This window comes from Parasteatoda tepidariorum, chromosome 6 (genome assembly GCF_043381705.1).
Source record: "Parasteatoda tepidariorum isolate YZ-2023 chromosome 6, CAS_Ptep_4.0, whole genome shotgun sequence".
In the NCBI taxonomy this organism is placed as follows: domain Eukaryota; kingdom Metazoa; phylum Arthropoda; class Arachnida; order Araneae; family Theridiidae; genus Parasteatoda; species Parasteatoda tepidariorum.
The window spans coordinates 13,593,819-13,620,078 of NC_092209.1; the positions used below are offsets into that span (position 1 = coordinate 13,593,819).

General features: G+C 28.5%; 1 protein-coding gene across 2 annotated transcripts in view; it reads left to right on the plus strand.

Annotated features, from left to right (window-relative positions):
- Nucleotides 1–26,260, plus strand: part of LOC107451110 (uncharacterized) — a 114,153-nt gene that overhangs the window by 60,550 nt on the left and 27,343 nt on the right. The window contains exon 1 of one of the 2 annotated variants that reach the window (XM_016067103.4): nucleotides 10,720–10,943. The exons of the other annotated variant lie outside the window; for it this stretch is intronic. The gene's annotated coding sequence lies outside the window, so the exon portion shown is untranslated. Of the gene's footprint in view, nucleotides 1–10,719; nucleotides 10,944–26,260 lie in introns of those variants that run through there. 2 annotated transcript variants of the gene reach the window in all.

Here is a 26,260-nt window from a genome sequence, read left to right on the forward strand (position 1 = left end):
GTTACGTAATAGAAAAGGTAAAGGTTCAGGAGAAAATACTTTTGATATTGCTAGCAGAATAATTAACTATTTGCATGTAACTCCTTAGTTGTATCTAACAAAATCAGTGCATAATTATCTTAAATACCTCAAAGTACACAAAAAGTACTAATTTGCCTGAAAAAACAATATACACTCCGGGGGAGTTTTATATATTATTTCAAATAAAAATACTTATTTAGTTACTTATTTTTATCTATTTTTTTGTGCAGCTTATCTAACTAGAAACTGCAAACAGTTAATGAAAAAAATGACTGCAGCATTACATTCAAACGGTAAAAAGCCACACATTATCCAAATAAATTATAATAAATTGGCGGAACGTAGTACTTTAACAACTTTATGGGTGATTAAGTTGTCGTGCACAATAGCTTCTTAATAAAAACACATTGTATGCAAAGTGTATAACTTATTATACATAAATGCATCGATTTTCTTCCAGTTGCATATTAAAGACATTTAACGAGTCTAACCCATAAATCTAATTCTCAAAATGGATTAGTATATTTCAGGCGTCTGATATATCAGACAGATGAGGAGTGACATCGTTTGATGAGTGTCACGCAACGGATGATAGAAAAGTAGAAATACTAATTACAGAACACAATAGACATTGAAAAAGTCTTACCAAATCATGCATATCATATGTTTAGAAAATGTCTGGCCGATATCATACGTATATCAGTTTTCTGTTCAAAGTATTTTGGGGAGAATGCCTTAAATTAGTGGAATAGTCTAACTATTTGCAAATACTTCTTAGGCTTATTGGAAAAAGTCACTAGTATTTTCTAATTAGCTTTTTATGTCCACTTTTATGACACCTGTGACACTTTTTATGTCTACCACAGTGAGCCCAGGCACGTTTAACCTAGTTAGCAAATATATCATTCATTGCTATTTTGGACTAATATATTTCAGGCAATTTAGAAAACCAACTAGAAGTGACGGCTTATTTTAAATAGTCTTAACCCTTTCGGGCCGACTGTCATAAATACGTGACAGCATAAAACCGTATCAATCAGGGAAAAAAGATAAAACTGGTAATCAAAGTATTTCTTTAGCAGTTTATTTGTGGGCGGAGTTATAATTGTTTGATTTATTTAATTCACCATTACTTTGTTCAAAATAAAACTATTTAGTTATACTTTGAATTAACATTGATTATATATATGATTAAACTAACAATAATTAAAATAAAAGCAAAGTAAGTCTGTCAAATTAGCAACGACTAAATTTACGTTACCGTTTTTTATTTAATTACAACTTGATTCTGATTTTGTACGAATGCTTTTCTGAATCACCCGTCCCCAAAGGGTTAATGACTTATTGCAATATGACTAAGAAGAATCGGTGATTCTTCGCATTTCTTAGGTATATAGATAATAAGCCAAAAAATATGAGTCAGATTAGCAAATATTGAAAATTTTTCTAATTTGCCAGCGCACCAATGTATGTTTCGTAGGCTAATTGAAAAATTCCGCTCTTTGCAAACTGCCGATGTCACTTTAAATTGCGCTTACGAAAATTGCCGTAATAAGCCTAACAAATGACGCCTACAGTTATCAAAGAGTCGGGTTTTCTAATTAACCAACTACAACACAAAATCTGGAGCCTAAATAAACTTGTAGCATTTCATTTTCATAAAATTTAATTATAAAGCAAAGTAAATTGGTTAAAAATATCTTTTGAACAATTGTAAGATTATTTTCTTAAAATACAATTATTTGTTTTTCAATCACAGATGTATGGTATAAATGTTTATAAGAAAAGATAGCCATGGCAGTTTTTTTTTTTTTTTAAGATAATTCAAATAAAGTGTTATTTATGAAAGATTTTTATTCATAAAAGGAACCTGTTTAGCTCATGAACTGAGCCTCTATTTTAAAAATACCCGAAATTTATCTTATTTTAATATTGAAATATTTCCCGAATTTTATAATGAAGGTTAACAAGGAAGTTAGACAACCCAATCACAACTATTAATCAAACAGATTTTAAGACAAATATTTGCTACCACATTCTTGTTTCAACTGGATTTTGTATTAAATGGCTATTACGTAAGGTGATTTCCTTGTTAACAAATCAATACTTATTCCATCTTGTCTTCAACGGAATACTGCGATCGAGATTCAAACTACTCGACACACATAAGTGGTTATCTAATTTCAACTAACTTTATTTTACATATATTCATAAAAAAAAATGAAAAAAATTGCTTGTAATTTAACCTATTATCAACACGTTTTAATTCAGTTTTGAATTTTTCCTTGTGTTATTTCTATGTTTGTGTTGTCCAATCTTTCTCCTCGTTTCGCTTCCCTTATTTTTAATTAAATACTAATCCATTTAACTACCTCTGTTAAATTAAACCTATTGAGTCAGAACTATTACATAATTAATGAGGTGGCCTCGTTGGCCGGTTACTCGTAGGCATTAATTCTTAGTTTCCACAGTAATTTGTTTGATTAGTGGTCTTATCGGACTTACCTTAAAAAAATCGCATGGAGTCTTTCAGTTATTCGAGGAGATGGCTGTAGCCGTGCTCAGAGTATGCTCAAACGGAAATTTTTTCTAATGAATTTTCCACTTCTTTTAAAAACTTATTCATATGACTCAGCATCAGATTATGATGTGAAAATTTGTTCTAAGAATTAGCTCAAAAATCTCTGAAAATCATCGTGACCGTTGGACATCCTGGCTGCACATTTTACCTAACAAAAAAAAAAAAAAAAACATTATTGTACCAAACCACTGCATTTATTTGATATTTATTCAGCAATACAACAAAAAATAAAGATGCAACATTCCAAATAATATAATTAATAATTGTACTCTTTTGTTTGTTTGGAAAAATTTAAAAAAAATGTGATGATCAGACAATGCTACAGCCACAGAGAGTTTTTATTGAAAAACTGAGACTGAAAAGGATTAAAGAGGTGACTGTTGATTTCGCCTCCGGGGGGACATCGGAGTGTAAAGAGTAAAATTATTTTTATAGTTACTATAGGAGGTGCTGGACCAGGACAATTTAAAGAAAAAATCAAGAACTACTCATTTATATTACAAGCACTGATTTTCGAGATGCATATGAGTACTAGAGACTTCTTTTATCAGTCATAGCCACCACTTTAAATAATTAGTGGCTATTCATATTAATAACGGATGACTTTAGTTTTGAAGATCACAACGGCTGTGTTAAGTTTTAATTTTTATAAAAAAATTATTATATAAAAACTAGTGATAATTATTTGTTCTTTTTTTATTAGTTATTAACTGTTAATTTGTTTGCTATTTATTGTAGGTTTGTTTTTTATAGTTATCAATTTAGATTTCTTTCTGCATTAATTGTTTTTTTGTTTTTTTTTTTGTAATTCTTGTTAGATTGTTATTTTTTGCTAGTTACTAAATGTTCTTTTTTGTTAGTTTATTTTTGTAGCCATTAATTAAGATTTATATTGGACTTTTAAAGACTTGGGAATTTCCTTCAAGAAAAGAAAAAGGCAATCTTCCCTTATAGAGAGGTTTTTTAGGTACGTTCCCTTGTTTCATGAAAGCAAATAAATTTCAGAAACAAATTTTAAACAAAACTTTACACAAAAAATGTGATTTCTTTATAGAAAAAAAATAACAGTAAATATTATAAGACATACGCATTATCTTTTTCATGATCAGTGATTTCATGCTTATGTTGACTTTTCCTTCCCAAACAATACACCAATGTGGGATAAATTAAAATATATAAATCTATTAAAAAAAGGTTACATACACAAAGAAAAAAAGTATCCAAGGTAAAGTATTTATGAGCATTTGTGTATTTTTTTACTTAAGCTTAATAAATAGAAAATATCTATATATTTTTAAATATAATTTTATTTCATTTAAAATTAGTTTCGTTTATTTAAAAAATATCAATAAAAAATCATTTTGCAAAAAATCATAATACGAAAAATCTGTTTTTTTTAAAAAATTATAGCTTACACCAGCTTACAATTAGTATCACAAATAAATTATTATTAGAAATACTCTAAAAAATCTTGTTCTTTTCTGTATTTTGCTCAAAATAAGTAAGATTCTTGGCTTAAAAAAATCTGCGCTTTTTCTTTTTTTTAATGCCAATGTTAGCCACTTTCTCGCCTTTTTCTTTTGCTGCCTCATGCCCCAACTATCTTAGAGCAACCCAGTTTCCATGACAACGGTTGCAATCCGACCTACCTGCCTTTCTCTCCAGTGCCAACTTGAGGTGAAACGAAGTATAGTTGTATTTATTTTCTCTATTATTTTCTATTTTATTACACCAGAGTAAATGTTAATATTATTCTGACCCTTGTAAATATTATTTTATTCTAATCGAGTTTTATCTCAATTATGTTTAATTTCCTATTGATTTTATCATATGTCCAAACGACTGGTTTCCCACTTATGACTTTACTATTTGGTGCTTGGCAACCCCTTTCACCTGAACTTCACACATTCCCTCATTATATATCTCAAAAATCCGACAAATCAGTTAATGGCGCTTTGCGGTAGCGCACTGAGATTTGAGCTATGTTTTGAAAGGAGATTGAATTCGGAGAGAGCAAAAAAGTTTTACAATTCTATGTGCCCTTTTGTAGTATCTCGAATATTCTAAATATTGGATATACTCTATATTAATTTTTGGATATAGCCTTTTTAGCAGGGTTTAATTTTTTCCTTCAATTTTATATTTTCGATAAGGGAGCAGTTAGCCCCTCGGTCTAAGTACTCCGTGCCGAAATTTGCGTAGACATAGGCAAGTAGACAGTAAAACTTAAAACACATAGGGTGAATTATGAATTTATATATTAAATTCATCCATTATTGTACATAGCTTTAAAAACTAAGCAAAAGGAACAGCGATTTTCTCTCCTCTTCCATATAAAACTTTTATCTTTTCAACAATTTATCTACCCCACTGACTACTATGGGTAAAGATCATGTTCGGCTCAGGTACCCAGCTCCATTTCATAAGTAAAGAGTAGAAATTCCTGTTTAACAACCTATTAAATTTAAAATATATAGTAATCAGCCAGAAAATTAAACTTAATGGTGGCTATGAGTCATTATAATATCAGTTTTTTAATGATTATTTTATTTATTCTTATGGTGTATACGTTCTTAGAAAGTGGTACCATGATAAAAGACATGCAAACATATCCGAATTAACTACGATATTTAAATTGTTTAGGAGAAGTAAATATAAAAGCATTTGTGGTAAACACTTAAATAAATTTGACACGAAAAAATATAGTTATAGTAGTTCTCTGGAACAAGGAAGTGAACGATCCCTACCCAATCCGCCATGAAATTGTTTTAACATTGTTAGGTCAGCTATCCGTGTGGTTGCTGAATAAGTAAATCAAGCACTTTGCTCGAGAAAATTAAAATAAATTAGTACAAAATTACTTATTGAAATTACATATATTTGCAGGCTTATAAACCTTTGTCAAGTAAGACACACAGAATTCATCCAGGGTTACGGCGGAATTCAAACCCACAACCTCCACATTTTGCTTAGCGCTTGGCGAGTGATATTCAGAGATGCCAACTGCTCCGGACATGCCGAAATAATTAAAAAAAACGGTAAATAACTACAAAGTAAATTTAGCAAATATTTGACTATTTTTAAATTGCATAGCGTTACTTAAAGTGGTGAATTATATAAGCCTACGTATTATTTAGAAATAGTGGTAGATAAAAATCTACTGAATTGAATTTATTAAACTAGGAATCTCACAATTAATGAACTACCACTTTAGAATAAATATTTGCTGTACGGAGCAAGTTGCATACCTGCCAACTTTTAATCCTTTCCATTATAATTTTTCCCAGTGGTATTAAAATGGAATTAAAACTTCAATTTTAAGCAAACAAATAAGTTATATTTGAGAAAACTTAAGTTGACAACCACATACCTGCCAACTTTTAATCCCTTCCATTATGATTTTTCTCAGTGGTATTAAAATGGAATTAAAATTTCAATTTTAGGCAAAACAATATGCCGTATTTGAAAAAGCTTAAGCTTACAACCGTGATAGTAACGCATATTTATATATATGCTTAATTTCTTTAAGAATAGTGATAATCAAAATCATTTAAAAAATAAGTTTATAAATGAAAAAATAGTATATATTTACTACCACTTTAAATATGAAAATAAAATTTTACGCCATATGCGTAAAAGTTGGCAGGTATGCAACCATGATAGTAACGCACATTGATATATGTGCTTAATTTTTGTAAGAATAGTGGTGATCAAAATCATTTAAAAATTAAATTTATAGAAGAAAAAATAGTATATATTTACTACCACTTTAAATATGAAAATAAAATCTTCCGGAAAATCCGGATGAGTTGGCAGGTGTGAAGTTGGCATCGCTGGATATGACTTGGTTACGTTAGACCCGTATAAATTAAATCGATGGCAGTGTTAATATATGTATAATTTATTTATTCATGTATAATGGGAAATAAACAATTTTAAAATTTGTTTGAAGAAGCAATATGCGTGAATTTTGTTACCACATTAAATTTAAAAATAACATCCTCTTGAAAACCCAAATTAGATTATTACGGTTAATTACTTTGTCTAAAATTTTGTCTCAAAAATGAAAGTAATCGTAAAAACTTCTTTACTTTTACATTGGCACTATCGTGTAATAGAAATATAAACGAAAGCGACAAAAAATTCAAAATTGAGATTTTTATATATTTGACACCTATATATAGAAAGCTGTTTATTTTACAAAAATTATTCTTCAAAAATAATCTCTGTTTTATCAGTTTTTTGAAAATCTATTTAAGCGTTCACAGCATTACCAATAGAAGGAAAATAGTTGCCAAGCCACTTTTCTCGGAATCATTGCTTTTTCAATTGCACGGCAGTATGCATGTACTTGAACTATGATCTTCAAGTACGGATGTGGGGAATACAAATCTGAAATTAGTTTGGTTCCTAACTCTACAATTTTTTTTCAAAATTACATTTTTAGTTTCGTTTATGTTTCATCTGAATGTATAAGTTTGTAAGGAATGTACAGGTTTATATACATACATATATACTTTGTCTGCTCTTTTGAAAATTACACTTAAACGAAGCTTACGAGCTTTACGTATCGCATTATAAAACTGAAATATTATAGCCTGTTTCCAACTACTCATAAAAATATTAAATGTTTGCAATGTTAAAATAATATTTGCTTATAATTGTACATAGGTAAAAGAAAATGATTTTCCATTAAAATTTCTAAATGCTTAATTCATAAATAATTTTCTTTTAAAAAGATGAGGCGTCCCTTAGATGCAACTTGGAAGCAATAACGTCATTAATTAATAACGTAATTAAATTAAAAAAAATATTGAATTATAAAATATATTAAGCAGAGTTATGTACGCTTAGCAAAGTATGTGTTAAAACTAAAAAGCTTGGTGTATCTATTTTTTATGAAATTTCAGATGCCTTTGTAAATGTGAATTGATCTGAAGAAAAAAAAAAGGACATCTCGCTTCGCTTTACGAAAGATCAGCCTTGTATTTTTGCATTGTCGAAAAGCTTATTGTGTATAAAATAATAATTAAAATAATTTTATAAAAAAGAAACTTTGTAGGCAATAGTATATAGTTGTGCACAATGAATGATAACGCATGCTGTGTATTAAAATTTAAAAGACTTGCCTATCTAATAATTTTTTTATGAAATTTTCGAAGTCTTTATAAGAGTAATTTGATCTGAATAAAGGTCATTTCACTTAGTTTTATAAAAAAAAATTTATTTTTGCCTTATCTGAAAACTTATTGTGTGTAAAATAATAATTAAAATTATTTATTTGAAAATTTTTTTTGTTGAGACTGCAGCGAATATTTTTCAGTTGCGCACATATATGGCAGTACTTTTACTTTCGTTACTTGTACCGCCGGTACAAGTAAAAAGTACGTACTTTTACTTGTACTTCGTTACTTTTTAAATTTAGTACTTTTACTTGTACTTTCGTTACTTTTATAGGGAAAAAGTACAAGTATTTGTAACGGAAATGTCGAATGAAATCGTTACTTTTTTCTAAAACTCGGTAAGCTTTCTAAAAAATAAAAATAAAAATATTTAAAAAAAATGCTTATGTTTTTTTAATTTAGAAAATTAATGTGCAATATATATGCATTCACAGCTAACTTCGTGTTTAAATACCTTGACCTCCCGTGGAGCGCTTATTCAGCGTGGCTAAGCACGATCTGAGAAATTCGCTCAGCAGACTCAGTGACACCACTTTCGAAATGCAATTATTTTGCAAAATAAATAAAAATATTAATTAGCAAGTTATTTTCATTCATTTTCGAGTTTTATGCATTTATTTAATACATTTTAAATAAAAAATGTTGGATTTTGTTATTACGTTTTTCAATTTTCTTTTTGAACTCACTAATAATACATTTTTGTCTTAATACATTTTTTACTAAATACATTTTTACCTAGTACATTTTTTACTAAAATTATGTTTATGCCCGACCTTGTCAAACAACGCCCAGTCAAATCTCTAAGAACTTCAGAACTATTTGTGCTATTGAAAACTATTATAATTACTATTTTAACTCTTGAAAACTCGAAGGTATTAATTTAGCCGCTGATACTAAAATTCGTTTACAAATTTTAATTATTCCGTTAGGCAGAAATGTTCGGAAAATGATTTTCTCGCATGACTTCAGCATTAGCCATTGTTACAAATAAAACTGTAGACTGTTCTGTTTCAACTTATACTGCACATTCAATTATTTTTTACTAGCTCAAAGATCACAAAGCTATCTGAAACCCCGTGTTTGCTTTGTTTATGTTTGTGCTTTTAAAACGCGTTTCTATAGAGTAAAACAATTTTAAATCAATGGTAATTTAAATAAATAAAAATAATAAACTAAAAATTAAAATCAATAGATAAAATTTCTTTTTCGTGCAAATCCATAAAAAGTTTGATATTAAAATTATATTTGATTTTAAAATTATATTATACGATTATATTATAAAATTACATTATAATATTCTTCCGTCTAACTTGCGGTATGTCCATAACTTTCAAAATCAAAAATAATTAAATAAATAACAACAATTTTGCAAAAACATTTAACATAAGAATATTATTCAATAAAATTTTAGGTTACTTTGAATTTTCGATTCTCTAGAAATGTACTTTTAAATCGTGACTTTTTTTGTTTAGTACTTGTACTTTTTACTCGTTACTTTTTAAAATAAGAACTTATTACTCGTTACTTTTTTTAAAAATACTTGTACTTTTACTCGTTACTTTTTAAAAGTAACGTTGCCATATATGGTTGTGTATAATGAGCATAATGTATAATGAATGACAACGCATGGTGTGTATTAAAATTTAAAAGATTTGAATACCTAATAATTTTTTATGAAATTTCGGAAGTTTTTTTAAGAGTAATTTGATCTGAAAATAGGTCATTTTGCTTATTTTTACCAAAAAATAATCTTATTGTTTTGCATTATCTAAAAGCTTAGTGTATGTAAAATAATGATTAAAAAGATTTTTTTTTTTAAATATTTTTGTAGGGATTGCAGCGAATATTATACAGCAGTGTATATTGAACATAATGTATAATGAATGATACACGCAGTGTGAGTTAATATTAAAAAGACTTGTCTTTTTAATAATTTTTTTATGGAATGTTCAAAGTCTTATAAATGGTAAATTGATCTGAAAAGGGGCATTTCATTTAGCTTTACGAAAAATCAATCTTATAGTTTTGCATCATCTGGAAGTTTATTTTGTTTTGCGTAAATTAATAAGTATAATTTAAAGTATAATTAATAAGCATAATTAATAATTTTCGGAAATTTTGTTGGATTTGTAGCGAATTTTATACAATTCCGTCTAATGAACATGCGAATCTTGAAATTTTAGTGAGCATTATAGTGATCCGCTTGAATTGATCGAAACTATATTTGAAATGCATACTTTATCTCAACAAAAATGTATTCCGATCTTTATATTCTCACAGTTATTTTTAGAATTAGTTTTGGGAAAATTTTCTTACACATACTCCATTTATTTGATACACCATTATCAACAATATAGAAGGCAAAAATAGACGCAAATCCCGATTCATTAGAATAATATTCGAATTGATGGAACTATTATAAAAAACGGGCTTTTATATCTCTGACATACTTAAGATATCTGTAAAAAACATCTCATTCGAAATCCAAACGCATCAAAAGCGAAAGATATCGAAAATCTTTTTCTATTGTGTCTAACACAGAGGGGGTGGTCAAATGATTCCGATAGACATCGTTCTCATCGCTAAAGCCATTCGAAAAAAAGTGTCGCAGACGACAAAAACTAAGAATACCCCACGAGCGATTTCACTGATCATCCATTCCTTCTAGTTATTACTTGACACTTGGCGTTTCGACTTCGTAACCTTCACACTCTTAACCCACTTTCCGAACAAATAAAGAACGAAAAATAAATAAGAAAAATCAGCTCGAGAATTTTTCCTCGCCGGCGATCCCTCTTTTACCCCCATCATCATCATCGATGATCTTCCAAGTTCCGCCCGGATGCAACTAGCCGGCGGTCACGTGTTGATCTCTCTCCTCCATCACCATCCGGGTCACTCCGAACGTTCCTTTTTGGAACACCCGTGTGTGAAGTTCTGGACTTCCATCTAATATCTAAACATCTCCTAAGAGAAGAAGACGTTTTAGTTTCGTCTCCTCAAATTGGCGGTCTTTTGAAGCGATGTGATTGGGGGAGAGTGGACGTGAAGTAGACGTCTTTTTTGGACATTGTGGATTTATACGTTCTCTTACTGACTGAATAGACTGTTGCAATAGCAAAGGGATTACTATTTATAAAAGAAAATTACATTTTTTGGTAAGTTCTATTTACGTTATAATTTATTTTTTGAATTAAAAATTTTAAAAAAATGAAAGTTAAAAATTATTTGTATAAAACATTTTGCTTCAAAATTTAACTTCAATATCAAGTTTATTTTAAAAATTTATTTTTATTTCAATTTAATTTTCAAGGTTGATTTAAGTCGTGCTGAATGTATTATCAATCATTATTAAGAGGATGTTAAAATATTCATCATGTAGAACATGGATCCATCAATTTGGCATAAAATCAACTGAAATATCAAATGCAATATTTATATAATAACTGTCTGCCTTATTTACTTGAATAATTGGAATAGAAGTATCTTAAAAAGCTCTTTCAGGGCAACTATTAAAAAACATCAATTTTACTGCTTACTTAATCATTTCGTTATTTATATTTATTTTGCTAAATTATGACATTCGTGTGCACTGTAATATATATTTTAAATATTCTTATATTGGCCTATATACATGTGCGTGTTCGTGCAAAAATGTGCAGCGATTGAGAAGTTTTTTTCGCAGTGGTAGTAATATTTATATTTTAATGCAAAAATCTTAATTTTAAAAATTAAATCTGTTATTGTTTTAACTACCACAACAAATCAATAATTTACACTTATGAGTATAAGAATATGAGCTAGGTTAATATCCTTTTACTTGGTAAAATAGCATAATTTTCAAAAAATCTTAATCTCATAAATATTATAAGATTATTACTCTTTAAGAACTTTCTCAACAACCGTACAAGTTGGCAACTATTTGTAAATATATGCATATTTAGGGATTGGACAGAACTATGGAAACGCTTCTAGCGTAACCTCTATTTGAACAATCTTTCCTTTAGATAAAGCATACTTACCAACTTATGCGGTTCTTAGAAGAAAGACCATGCTTGAATTTTTTAGAAATTAATTCATTTTTACCAATGTAAAATTCCGATCGACAAAAATTTTAACTTCTTATTTCATAACTTCTATCTAGCTTTGATACCCGCAATTATGAAGCCAACCTGCACGATTGCAATAATTATGTTAGAATGCTTTTTTAATCATAATAGTATTTAAAAAGGAACAATAGCTTTTTAAGTTCCTACGCTCATTTTGATTGATGCAAATTTGCCGGGATAAAAATGACATTGTTTCTAAAAGTATTAAGCATGATCTTTCACATTCCCCAACAACTTTGCCAGCTAAAATCTTTCAAAACATTTCGTGTTGAAAGAAATAGTGTTGACATAGAATTAGTGAGGAAGTCTTTCCATAAATTTGCAAAACCCCTGTATGAAGAGATTTTTTCATTTAATTTAAAGAAGAGATGCCAACATGCAACGGACAGCAAATATATATTTTAAAGTGGTAGTTTATCAATTGTGTTTCTTGGTTTAATAAATTCAATTTAGTAGATTTTTATCCACCTCTATTTCTAAATAATTTGCAGGCTTATATGATTCACCACTTTACAGGTCATGCTATACCTTTTAAAAAAGCAAGCAAAAAATTGTTAAATATTTGCAAAATTTAGTTTGTAGTTATTTACCGTTTTTTTTTAATTATTATGGCATGTCCGGAGCAGTTGGCATCTCTGTTAAAGCGGGACGTTTGCTCTTGTCATAATATAAATTTTTTATTACTTTTTTTTCAAAAAGTATCTCTTGTTTTTATCCAAATTGCTGGGCAAAAAGTAAGACGGAAAAGTGTAATAACTGGTAAAAAAAATAATTCTATTATGGCTGTTTTTTAGAAGGAGTAAAACTATTTCTCCTCTCAATTATAAATGATCTCTCACTTTTTACTTTCTCTCGGGTGGAGAATAGTCTTGTATACATATATATAACAACTGCTAAAAAACTTTTTGGTTTATCATGGCAGTTCCCACGGTCCCTGAGAATTTTGAATAGTGGTAACAAAAATAAAACAAATTTTGATATTTTAATTTCTGTGTAACCACCACTAAAAATTGTTTTCTTAAAATATATATATCCATAAAAATTCCATCACTTAACGATAGAAAGGTATACTAAGATTTAAAAAAAAACATATTGTAACATCACCCTAAATTTACTACCGCTTTAAAAAAATATTTCAGGTCCGTGGTAACCCAGCATGGATATTACACTCTTCCGTTAAACAAGTTCTAATGAAATGATATTCATCTCAATTCTTGCTCTTTTCCGGCTTTATTTATAAAAGCCCTCAGCCCTGACCAAAAATTGCGCTTTTGTAACTGGAGCCTTAATAGAGAATTGTAAGTAAATTATTATAATCACGAAAAATTGAAATTTACTAAAAAGGTGGTAATTTATGTATAAATTAAAAAATCTATATGTGTGATGTCAAGAAAAATATCAATATTTTTACCCACCCCTAAGCTACGAGCGTATTATATAAGCATTCGCACAAAATCAGAATTAAACAATTGATGAAAAGCGGTAGCTTAAATGCTGGTTTCGTAAATTTTCGGACTCATTTTGCTTTCAGTTTAATCAATATTAGGATGCTAGGGTTGCGAACTTTCTGAAAAAGTTTGAATAAATTGATAGTAAATTAAATTGTAAGACTTGTAGAAGAAGGATAACTACTCACACTCTTTGAAAGTGTCACCACGAGATGACCTATCACCTCCTACATCAGAAAGCCTCCACACGATTTTTTAGAAGTAGTCTGCGCAGACTATTTAAAAAGTGAACCAGTTGTGCTCATGAACCCAAATTCATTTCTGAAAGTACTTGAGAGAAATTTTTCATATGAATTTCAGAATTGAATTTGTAGTGGTTGACAAGTAACAAAGACAAACCAATCATATTCATAAATTAAACAAATTTTTAGGCATATATTTGCTTCCACTTTCTTATTTTTAATAGATTTTGTATTAAATGCCTCTCTTGTAAATAGGTTTATATTCTTAGTGGTCTGATCGGACTACCAATTAAAAACCGTGTGGAGCCTTTCAGTTATAGGAGGCATTGGATAGGATGCTATGAATTTTTGATACGTAGTGGTGGAAAAATAACTTACATTTTGTTACCGCTAGAGAGTTTATTTTAACTAAGTGGAGCAAGTTAGCATGTCTAGCTTGCTTCATTTAAGTTACATTTTATTTGATACTTTGAATTTTTGATACGTAGTGGTGGAAAAATTACTTAAAAGGAAAAAAGACTAAATTAAAAAAAAACTTAAATTTCGTTACCACTAGAAAATATTTTTTACAGAGTGCAGTACTTGTCATCTCTGCATATCTTATACCTGCCAACTTTTAATCCCTTCCACTATTATTTTTCTCTGTGGTATTAAAATGGAATTAAAACTTCAATTTTAAGCAAACAAATACGTTGTATTTGAGAAAACTTAAGTTGACAACCATGATAGTAACGCATATTAATATATGTGCTTAATTTTTGTAAGAATAGTGGTGATCAATATCATTTAAAAATTAAGATTATAAAAGAAAAAATAGTAAATAATTACTACCACTTTAAATATGAAAATAAAATCTTCGGGAAAATCCGAAAGGGTTGGCAGGTATGATATCTAATCAATTTTAGTTGAAAGTGTAATAGCATAATTTTTGTTTTGAACTAAGCAATGGGGAAGTAAATCTATCCAGCTATTATAACTCTGTCCAGAAATAAACTGTTAAAGAAATAGTTTGGGTACCAGTTTTATCTTTTTCTGTAATTGATTACATATATTATGCTAGCCTGAGTTAGTAACAATAGGAGAGAATAGGTCAAAATCATAAAAAAGCGCTATTTGTTTTTTTGTAAAGTTGAGGGTAATAAATAATCGATTTTGCTATCGGTTTTCATTTTTTTAATGAATAAAATCACTTGTCTTGTAATAATAATTTACAGTTCAAAGAGATACTTGCTTTCACTTTTAAAAGCAGAGCTTTAGTAATAAAAAATATTTTAGTAATTTTTTTTATTAAAAATTACTGAAACGTAATGTAGTAAAGAAATAAGATTGCAAAATTAACATAGGATTTTTCCGGAAGATTTTATTTTTCATGTGGCGGCAAAATTTGTAAAATCGCATTTTATTCTTCATTACATAAATACGGTTTAAAATGATTTTGACTACCATTACATTTGAATAAGCTAAACATATATCATTGGCTTGCTAGCTTCTTGATAGCGTGATAGAAGAAAAAAAAGCATGCTCGTCAATTACCAAGCCCTCAAGAGCTGCTATGCATATGTCATTAACTCAGATGGATATTATTCAGCACAAATTATGAATAAACGTTACTTCATAGTACACAGTGCAGATGAATCAGTTGGAGACGCTTCGCGCCTAATACCGAGTAAAAAACAATATTCAGCATCCTCTAATAGTGTTTTTTAATTACTAAGTTTTCACGAAGCAATTCAATTTCGACGGTTTTACCCTACCACTAAGAAAACACAGTTTTGAATAACGTAAAAGTTGACAAGTACTCAATCGGTTCTCAATTCATGGGCAGAGGCAACGCCTCCTATAACTGAGAGTCTCGACACAGTTTTTTGTAGGTAGTCCGATGAAGCCGTTATGAGGGCAAACCACTATGTGAAAAAACCATTCAATATAAAATCTATTAAAAATTAGAAAGTGGTAGCAAATATATGTCTAGATTTTTTTTAAATTTATGAATATAATTGGTTTGTTTTATTTACTTGTCAACCACTCCAGATTCAATTCTCAAATATATATGATAAATGTCTCTCTAGTACTTTTTAAAATAGAATTCGGGTTCTTGCGCACAAGTGGTTCGCTTCTTAAATAATCTGCGCAGATTACTTATCAGAAAGCGTGTGGTGGCTGAAGCCCAAGAGTAGGACATGGATGTATGAGGTTAAAACAATCTAGCCAGGTATGAAAACGAGTCGGAAAAGAGGAAAGGCTGGTAGTACAAAAATTAAAACTTTATCTACTTTTCTTGGAGAGGTATCAGTTTTATAACTATGCTAAAATTATAAAAGAAATCTTGATAGTTACACAAATCTTATTTTTCTCGAAAAAAATGCTGGAGTAAAATTTCTTTTGTACCAATTTTTGCTATTTTTCGTCTTGACATAACGTCTATAAGAGCTTTCAGCCATGAATCCAGATTCATTCCATTCATGAGCATTTTAGTGGCGAGCGAGCTAAGACAGAAATCAAACTAACAATAATTCCATCACTATTAACCCTTTGCACTCGAAGTACTTTTAAAAGCTGTTTGATCTAATATCAGCACTATAGCATTTAAAATACACAATATAGTATTATTATACCATGTTAAGACTCTTAAAATATTGTAGTTACTAATTATTAAGGTATAAAATTTCTTAACTTTAACCCTTTGGCTACTAACGGGATTCATTTGTCCCAACAGATGTTTAAAAATTACTAATGGGGTGAAAAGCACTTCATTGTGATATGTCCCAGTTATAGAGTCGAACAAAGTACACGTGTTTCATGCGCCAAATATCCTCTAGATGGCGCTAAAGAGTTTCTTGCATGAAATAGCATTGCGATTTTGACCTGGGACAGATATATCCCACTAGTAATCTTCATTGGGACAGATATATCCCACTCGTTTTCTTCATTGGGATTGCTATGTCCATTCCTAATTTCTCAAATGAACATAGAAAAAAAGAATAAATATGAGTTGTCCAATGTGTAATGTCGGGTTATACAAAGATTGCATAGCCCTGTATCATACCATGTAAAAAAAAAGTCTATATAATAAATTTTTCCGGAATGATAGGTGTGCTTGTAGTTAGTCGATCACTACAGCTGGAACATATGTATCCCACTATTAAGTACGGCCGGGACATATATGTCCCAGCCTCTAAATTAATAACCGCTTGTCAGAAAATCTCAAATACTAAATTTGCCTTATTCGTGACCTATTTTGTCTTTTTGAATAATAACCGTGACAAAAAAAAAATCCTTTTTTAAAATTCGTAGTCAAAGGGTTAAAGAGGTGACTGTTGATTTTGCCTCCGGGGGGACATCGGAGTGTAAAGGGTAAAATTATTTTTATAGTTACTATAGGAGGTGTTGGACCAGGACAATTTAAAGAAAAAATCAATAACCTCTCATTTATATTACAAGCACTGATTTTCGAGATGCATATTAGTACTAAAGACTTCTTTTATCAGTCATAGCCACCACTTTAAATAATTGGTGGCTATTCATATTAAAATTTGAAGAATTATATTTTGAAAATCTTAAATGATGGGTTGAGCGTTAATTTTTATAAAAATGTTATTATATAAAAACTAGTGATAGCAACGTTTATTTATTTTTTTATAGTTTAGTTTGAAATATTAAGATTAATCTTAAGATGTAATGCTTTTGAAACAGAATTAAAATAAGTTCGATTAATTTTCCTATAATTTTCTTTTTAATGAGATAGAAAGTAAATTGTTTCTTAAAATTGTATTTGCAGCTCATTGAACAGTTCGAGTAAATTTACCTGATTCTTATTACAGAAATAAAATAATTTATATAATTATCTAATAAGAAGGGTAAGTAATATTAATAATGAGATTTGAGTACGTATTTTATTAATTATTTAAAGATTCTTTTTTTCATCACTGAGTATAATTAAAAAAAATATCCTGCGGTTTAAAAATGAGGCAATTTTGCTTTTATCTTCAGTTTGTTTTAGAAAAAAAATATGATTAAAAACTGTTTAATCCTGGTTGGCTTCATCAAAATTTTTTATGTCCTTTTATATTTAAACTTTTATCCTATATAAGATATTTTTTTCAAAGATTCTTCGAAATTATGCGCATTGTTTTGAAATATACATTAAATTCAACTATGTTAAATAACGTAAGCCGAAAAGCTTATCTGGAGTTGCTCATAGATAAAATGACTTAATTCTCGAAAGAATATACAGACTGATTACCTGGAGTTAGTGTCAAAGTGTTTTCATAATTTTGCTCAAACCCTGTACACCAAGATAGATTTTATGAAACACTCTGATATTCAATACAATTAAATGATTAAATAATTTTAAAAATTTCGAACTTTATTGACCAATACTACTGTAGTACTGACCAAGTAGTACTGTAGTACTGACCAATGTACTACAATATTGTATTCATTCAAACGAAATTCAGTCGCATTATTTTTCAAACGTCATATTATTCATTAAATTCAATTATGCAAAGATTTAGATGTTAAAAAGCCCATCTGGTGTCTTTTTTTTATAATCTAAATTGACTTGATTCCTGAAAAAAAAAATACTTTAATATACCTGCCAACTTTTAATGCTTCTGAGGATGATTTTCTCCAGTGGTAGTAAAATGGATTTTGAATAACAATATTAGGCAGATACGTTGTATTTTGAAGAAGCTAGTGCGGATTACCACGGCAGCATTACACATTAATAACGAAGCTTAATTTGTTTAAAAATTTTGGAAGTCAAAAAGATTATGAATTAAGATTTTAAATGTATGGAATACATAGAAAGCATACATTTTACTACCACCTTAAATATAAAAGTAAAATTTTACGCCAAATGCGTTAAAGTTGGCAGGTATGCATTAAGATTTATTTTATGAAACATCCTGCTGTTTTTAATCGATTAAATGAATAACGTTCACATATTATTTCAAATTTGTTGTTAATTAAAATAATTTCATATCAAAAAAATACTAATCGTTATCCACTAATACAATTCAAAATTGTATTTTTAAAACCATTCCAAATTAAGCTGTGTTGTTTTCTTATTATACATTAAATTCAACTATGTCAAACATTATAAGTCAAAAAAATAATCCGGTGTTGTTCTAATATGAAATATCTTAACTCATGCAGGAATATGCATATTAATTACATAGTGTTAGTAACAAAGTGTTTTCATAATTTTGTTCTAGTCTTGCACATTACAATATATTTTAAGAAATAATTTTCTTTGACAACAAACTTTATTGACCTATACACTACAATATTGTATTCACTAGAACTAAAAGGCGTTAGGCCACATTATTTTCACTGCCATATTATTCATTAAATTCAATTATGCAAAGAAATAAATGTCAAAGAGCCCATTTCGAGTTATTTTGAAAATGTAAATTGACTTGATTCACGAAGAAAATACGCAAAGATTTATTTTATGATGCATCCTGATGTTTTAATCAATTCAATAACTCCACATTTGTTGCTAAATTAAACAATTTCAAATCAAAACAATACTAATCGTCCTGTACCAATACAATGCAATATTGTATTTTTAAAACCGTTCCAAATTAAGCTGTATTGTTTTCTTATTATACATTAAATTCAATTATGTCAAACATTATATGCCGAAAAAGCTCATGTGAAGTTGTTCAATTCTAAAATGACTTAATTCACGAAAGCTTATTGTTTATCTGTATAAAACTCGCCGGTAATCCTATTCAAAACAGACAACTGTCCTTCTTTTCAGGTCTAGGTCAAATTCAAAAAAATCACACTGACCAACATCGAGAAAGAGACTCTAGTTTTATAAAAGCATGAATCTTACCACTTTGAGTTTTGCCGCCTGGACTGTTGAAATTAGGACATTGTTCTTAATTTAGCATTTGCAAATACATCTTTTACTATTGTTTAGTAAGCAAAAGGAAAACATAATGGATGATCAGTAATCTCTTTTAAGTTCGCTAATCTCGCTGTCGGTCATGGTTGGTTTGAATGCTGCGGAGGTCATGGTCAAGTGGTTATAAGAAAAAGCGGAATTATGGGAAACTTTCACTTTCGGAACTATTGTTTTGAATCAACGGAAATAACAATGCAAATTGTTACACTTTAAACGATTTTATGAGGCAGACGTTTGTTTTTAATGATTAAATACATTTTTATTACTTAAATTGTAATTAAATCATTGTAAAATATTATATTAAATTATTACTTAATTCCAACCAATCAACAAATAATTGCGTTATATAAATTACTTAAATGAATTAAAACACTTTAAAAAATTATTAATAAAAATTATTTTACTAAACTCTAATTAAAATTATAATTTAATTCACATTCGAATGAAATTAATTTAATAGAAACGTATCACTATATCTATTACAAATATTTACACTCAACAGATTGTCGTCGCTTTCGAATAAATCTGGCATCCCTGTAAAATATTTTTTCATGTATAAGATTTAAAAAAAAACTATTCAAATGTTACTCCTCAGTTGGATAATACTGAATATTTATAAAAGATTGTTCAAGTTTTACTGACATAATTTAAATATTTTAGATTATTTGCAAGTTATCATACATTAAAATTGAAAGTAAGCAAATGCAGTAATTCTTATAAATGTCTAATAAGTATACCATTAGTTATACAGTACAGTTTCGACTTAACACATTGTTAACTGGGAAGGTAGTACGACGTCTTTCGAGATCCCACTTGACAATAATCCGGAGCATCCAACTTGTTCCAGACAACGTATAAATATTTTCGAGTGGTAGTCTTTTAACATATGATTCTTGATTTGGTAAATTCGATACTTCTCAATAATTCGAAGGCTTATGACATACGCAACTTTGTTGAGCCCTTTATAAAGTTGACAGAATTACATAGCTGTAAATTCTCCCGGTTTACCCGGAAGATTTTATTTCCATAAAATCTTCCGGGTAAACCACTTTAAATATATATATTTAAAGTGGTAACGAAATTCATGTTATTTCGCTAAACTTTTTGAATTATAATAATAATTATAAATGACCACCACTAGATATAAATAATTACAACTAGTCCTTCCGATAGTGAGTTTCAACCTGATTAAAATATAAATATATTTTTGAGGAAGATAGTTTTTCGGTAATTGTTTTACTACCACTCGGAAAATCGAAATTAGCTGAACATCTGCACATTTTAAGTCGTAATTCTCAACCGTTTTTTAAATTAAATCATTTTTTTTAATTAGCAGTTTGCATCGCTGTCATTACTGATTTAAAAAAATGGGAACGGATAAATTTCCGTTGATTATTTTAGCATTTGCCGTTATGAAGAAGCAAAAAGTTTCTTAAAAATGTTTCATTATTTTTATTTAATTATTTATATTTAATTTTTTTCGATTAATTTTATGAGTTTAAGATAAAATGATTTTAATTATATATATATATATATATATACACTTAATCTATCACATACTTCCGATGCCATTAACAAATATTTCTCAGACGATGAGGCAAGTGAAGCAAGGCAGGTACCTCGTATACTCTTATATTAAAGCATATATATCAATATATATGTTGTAATCAAAATTATCTTAACCGGCAATCGTTTAATGAAGAATAAAATACGATTCTATAAATTTTGCCACCATATTAAATATAAAATCTTTCTGGAAGATCGAGAAGAATTGAAAAGTTTTGTAAATAATATTCAGTTTTTTCGAAATAAATTTTAAAAACGGAATAACTAATCCCTGTTACTCATATATAAAGAGCTTAGTTTCTAAAATGTGAATCGGACTACCAAATATATTAGCTATGTTTTTAACTGATACTCATAAATGTGGGTATTCACCAATTATTTTTATAATTAGTAAATACTTAGATAATTTAAGTAGATAAATATATTTCATAAAGTGGTAGCTATCATAATTTCAAATATTATTTTCAATTGTTCTAAACGTTATTTAAGTCGTGGCTCCCAAACATACAATATTTCTCAATCATAGAATATTTAATTTATAGATGTATAATATGTTTAATATATGTAATGTAAAACTATGAAAAATGAACAACAAAATAATAACGGCCAGCAACGATGCTTTTAAATGAAGTTTTTTTCGGCACTCAAAATTTGACTGGTGACCTTTAGTTAAGTAAACTTGATTTAGAGCTAGTCTAAATTCTTGATGGTCAGATCAATGGGAATCGTTTATGGAAGTTTAAAAAAAATTTCATAGTATGTATCTTATTTTTGTGATGAAATATTTCTAATTCCTAGAATTACAAAAATAATGAGTAATTTATTGTTTGCTTATATATATACATAAGTAAAAAATATTTTTTGTAGAGAAAAGAAGAAAAATTATTCCTAATTAATATTTTTATTAAAAAGCCTTAAAAAATGGGAAAAGGTATAGTTTTAACGTGACTAACAGCTCACACTATTGCATTAATATATTTTGCTTTGGTTAATTTAATAAAAATATTAGAAAGCACTTTTTAGCTGATATAATCGTGAAAGCTGGCCATGATATTGCATATTTTCCTTATTTCGTTTATCGGCTTTTTAATTTTTATTTAAATCTTTTTCAGAGTATGAATTATTGAGAAAATTTTATTTATTAATAATATGAAACACCATAAAAAAAATATTTATATTCTGGGGAATTTTCTCACTGCCACTCACGTCATTTCGAAATTTTTTTAAAAAAAAGGGGGGGGGGGAAGTAGCGACAATGTGTTGAAATCGGTTCTTCCTGCAGTTTTAGATAAAACGCAAGTGTCAGTTCAACGTGAGTTTTATTTAAAATTTTATTAGGATTCGCTTAAAGTTTAACTGTGGAGGAAATACTTGCTGATGGTGTTCTGGGCTAGTTAATAAAAAGATTTTAAGTTGAATGTGAGTCATATGACTAATACCGCTTATATTTATTTCTTTTAAGAAAAAGTAGATTAGTTTACCTTTTATTAATAACAACAAAAATAATTCGGAGTAAATTTTTTTGCTGCATTCATAAAAGTACTTGATTTTACCTGTACATAGTACTTGGACATTTATGCGTAGTTGTTACTTGTAAAAATATAGCCTTTTGAGGCCGTGGGGGCTCAGGGGAAAGAGCGCTTACCTCACTTGAGGTGAACCGGGTTCGAATCTCAGAAATGGTTGGTGATAAGAATTCCGCACAAGTCTCGTACCGACCACAGTAAAGCATTCACAGTAGTAGACGAAATACATGGGTCAGAGTCCTCTTATCGTCAGGCTAACCGTGGGAGTTTTCCGTGGATTCTCACACCATGTAAACTGACTGTTTAAAAACAAATTAGTTCAGAAATTTCTGTGGTTTGAAACATTTGTTAAATTAGTGCTGCCAGGCTGACTACACTACATTTAGAAGGTTATAAAAAATCCCGCTTACAATTATAATACAATTAAATTAATGGGTATTTATTAATCAACGAAATGAATTCAAAGTGGTCGTATCAATATGTATATGGTTATGGTAACGGAATTGTTTTTGTTTTCATTTTAATATAACTCCACATTAGTATGATTTTCATTGTATGATTTTTATTTTAAATTATGTTTGTCGTAAATTAAATAAAGCAAATAATTAAAAACTAAATTTTCTAACAAATCTATAATAAAATAGTTTGGATATAATTTTTTTTCTTCTTACCCTAAAATAGGTAAAGCCACTTACTTATCTGGTTCTTCCACTAAGTTTTTTATTAGTCATTTTTACTCCCACTTGGAAAAATTAATCAAAAGGCGTGAAGAAGTTGGCACAATACTTTAAGACTGGATCTAATTTAGAAATACTTAATTCTTTCGTAATAAACGCAGGAATGCCAACTGCTCCGCTTTCTGCTACAGTATTAACACGTTGAATGCCACGTTAATTATGTATGGCTTGCCCGTCTGGTCAAACGGTAAATAACTACAGCATACCTGCCAACTTTCACTCTTTCCGAGAATGGATTTTCAGAGTGGTTGTAAAACAATAAACGAAAAACAATCTGACTCAAAAATATATTTATATTTTGATCCCGTTGAAATTCGCGTGCGCAAGAATAATTATGCTTTCATAAATTGATTATAATTATTTCTATGTAGTGGTGGTCAAACTCATTTATAATTATCATTATAATTCAAAAAGTTAATTGGAATAACCTGAGTATTGCTACCACTTTAAATATGAAAATAAAATCTTCCGGAAAATCCGGTAGAGTTGGCAGATATGCTAGAGCTTAAATCTGCATATTTTGACAGATTTGGCAAACTCTTAAAAACAGTTTATGAATTATATAAGCCTACGAATTGTTTAGAAATAGTGGTAGATAAAAATCTACTAAATTGAATTTATTATACCAAGAATCATAATTAATAAACTACCACTTAAAAATATTTATTCGCTGTCCGGAGCAAGTTGGCATCTCTGTGTATATAAATAAAACTATTTGTGTGTGTTCTATATTGCATTAATTTCTTCAAACCATTTTAGTAACGATAGAATAAAAATATTAAAAATTTACTCGAATTATGCATTTCTAATAATCTTGGCTTCGCCGGTCACCAGTGGCGCTACGAACAAACTCAGTGCCGGTCACTGGTGACCCCCTTGGCATTCAACTTGTTAATCGCCTCTTTTTACTTTTTTAGTAACTACGTATTAGGAATTACGTATCCAAAAGCAATAAGTAAATTCAATTTTATTTTTTAAAAAAAACCCAAAGCTTAAAAAAGAGGGGTAAATAACAAAACTACTGAAAGAAGTTATTGTTAGAAATTTCAAAACAAAAAAAAAGTTTAAAAAAGAGCGTTAAATAGCAAAACTAATAAGAGAAGTTATGTTAAAAATTTCAAAACAAAAAAAAAGGTTAAAAAAGAGCGGTAAGTAACAAAACTACTGAAAGAAGTTATTGTTTGAAATTTCAAAACAAAAAAAAAGGTTAAAAAAGAGCGGTAAATAACAAAACTACTGAAAGAAGTTATTGTTAGAAATTTCAAAACAAAAAAAAGGTTAAAAAAGAGCGGTAAATAACAAAACTACTGAGAGAAGTTATTGTTAGAAATTTCAATACAAAAAAAAGTTTAAAAAAGAGCGGTAAATAACAAAACTAATAAGAGAAGTTATTGTTAGAAATTTCAAAACAAAAAAAAAGGTTAAAAAAGAGAGGTAAGTAACAAAACTATTAAGAGAAGTAATTGTTAGAAATTTTAAAACAAAAAAAAGTTTAAAAAAGAGCGGTAAATAACAAAACTATTAAGAGAAGTTATTGTTAGAAATTTCAAGAAGCATATACTCCTTGTAGAATGCCAAGTATCAATAATAACTGTTTCAATAAGTATCCTCTGTAAGCGATTGCAAATTTGCTATTGTATCTTCTCCTCTACATTTAATATTATTTTTATCACAAAAGAACGATAGATTCAAAGCAAAAGTATATTTTTCATCAATGCGAGAATGAAATATACGACAACAAATTAATGATGTGGAAAATGAAATAGCGTTTCATTCTAGTTCATTTTCTATGCTTGAATTTAATACATCTCATTTAAATGTCCTCATTTTCATCATACTAACCTAATTATTTTTTTTATTACCTTAAGAAACAAAACAAGTACATTTCTATTTTATAGACTTCAATTATTCTTTTTTTTTCTTCAATACAATGAAGTTCAAAACTTATTTGAAATAAATATTTCTCTTTGATTAAGGGTTTGTTTTCATAACATAATATCTGTAAGGAAAAAAAGTAACGCTAATACTTATATTTACAAGTCGAATATTATTGTACAATAAACAATGGTATAAGAAGAATACAAAGCACATAATTCCAAAAATAATAAATAATGCCGATAAGATCTGCTTTTAATTTAAATTAAGGGGGAAATTATTTAAGTAACGTGTTTTATTCTTTGTTATTGATTAATCTCCTTTTTCTTTAACATTACTAAGAGAAAAATATTTATAGATTTACATACAAAACATTATATATAGCTTGCACATGTTATATTTGGCGATACTATGGATAAACTTTTCTTAGGATTTAATCTTTTTATTATTTCTTTTGAAAAGCCGCTTTTCGCATCGCTGTATTGTTCGTAGCGGAGAATAGGTTATATCTAGAGCCATCTGGAGCCAGAAAAGAAAAAAAAATGGTATTAAAAACAATTTCCTTTCTAGATCTTTTATAAAGTAAAATAAAAACTTTTTCGATTAATTATGAAATATTATTATTTGCCTTTTTTTCAGATATTGGCTTATATTTCAAATACCGGTTTAAACACCAGTAACAGTTTTTTTTCTGCTATTTTCCAGGGAACAAACATTCCTGCTATAAATAATGTGTTTAATATTAACCACAATTTTGTTAAATTTTATGGAACCTAAATTTTTTTATTTGATTTTATTACAGAACTGTTGTCATTGTTAAATATTTTGGAAAATTGTAAACGATTTTGAATAGTCTCAAATATTAGAAAAATTAAGATCTGCAGTACAGCAATTACATTAAAACTACGTCATACTAGAAATTTCCTCTTCTCTTTTTTTTCTTTTAAATCACTTACTAAGAAATCAACGTTTGTTTTTTTAAATTTTTATACTTTCTGATAAGGAACTGATATTTTCTAACTCTGGGAATTCAAAACATCCTTTTTAGTTCTGGA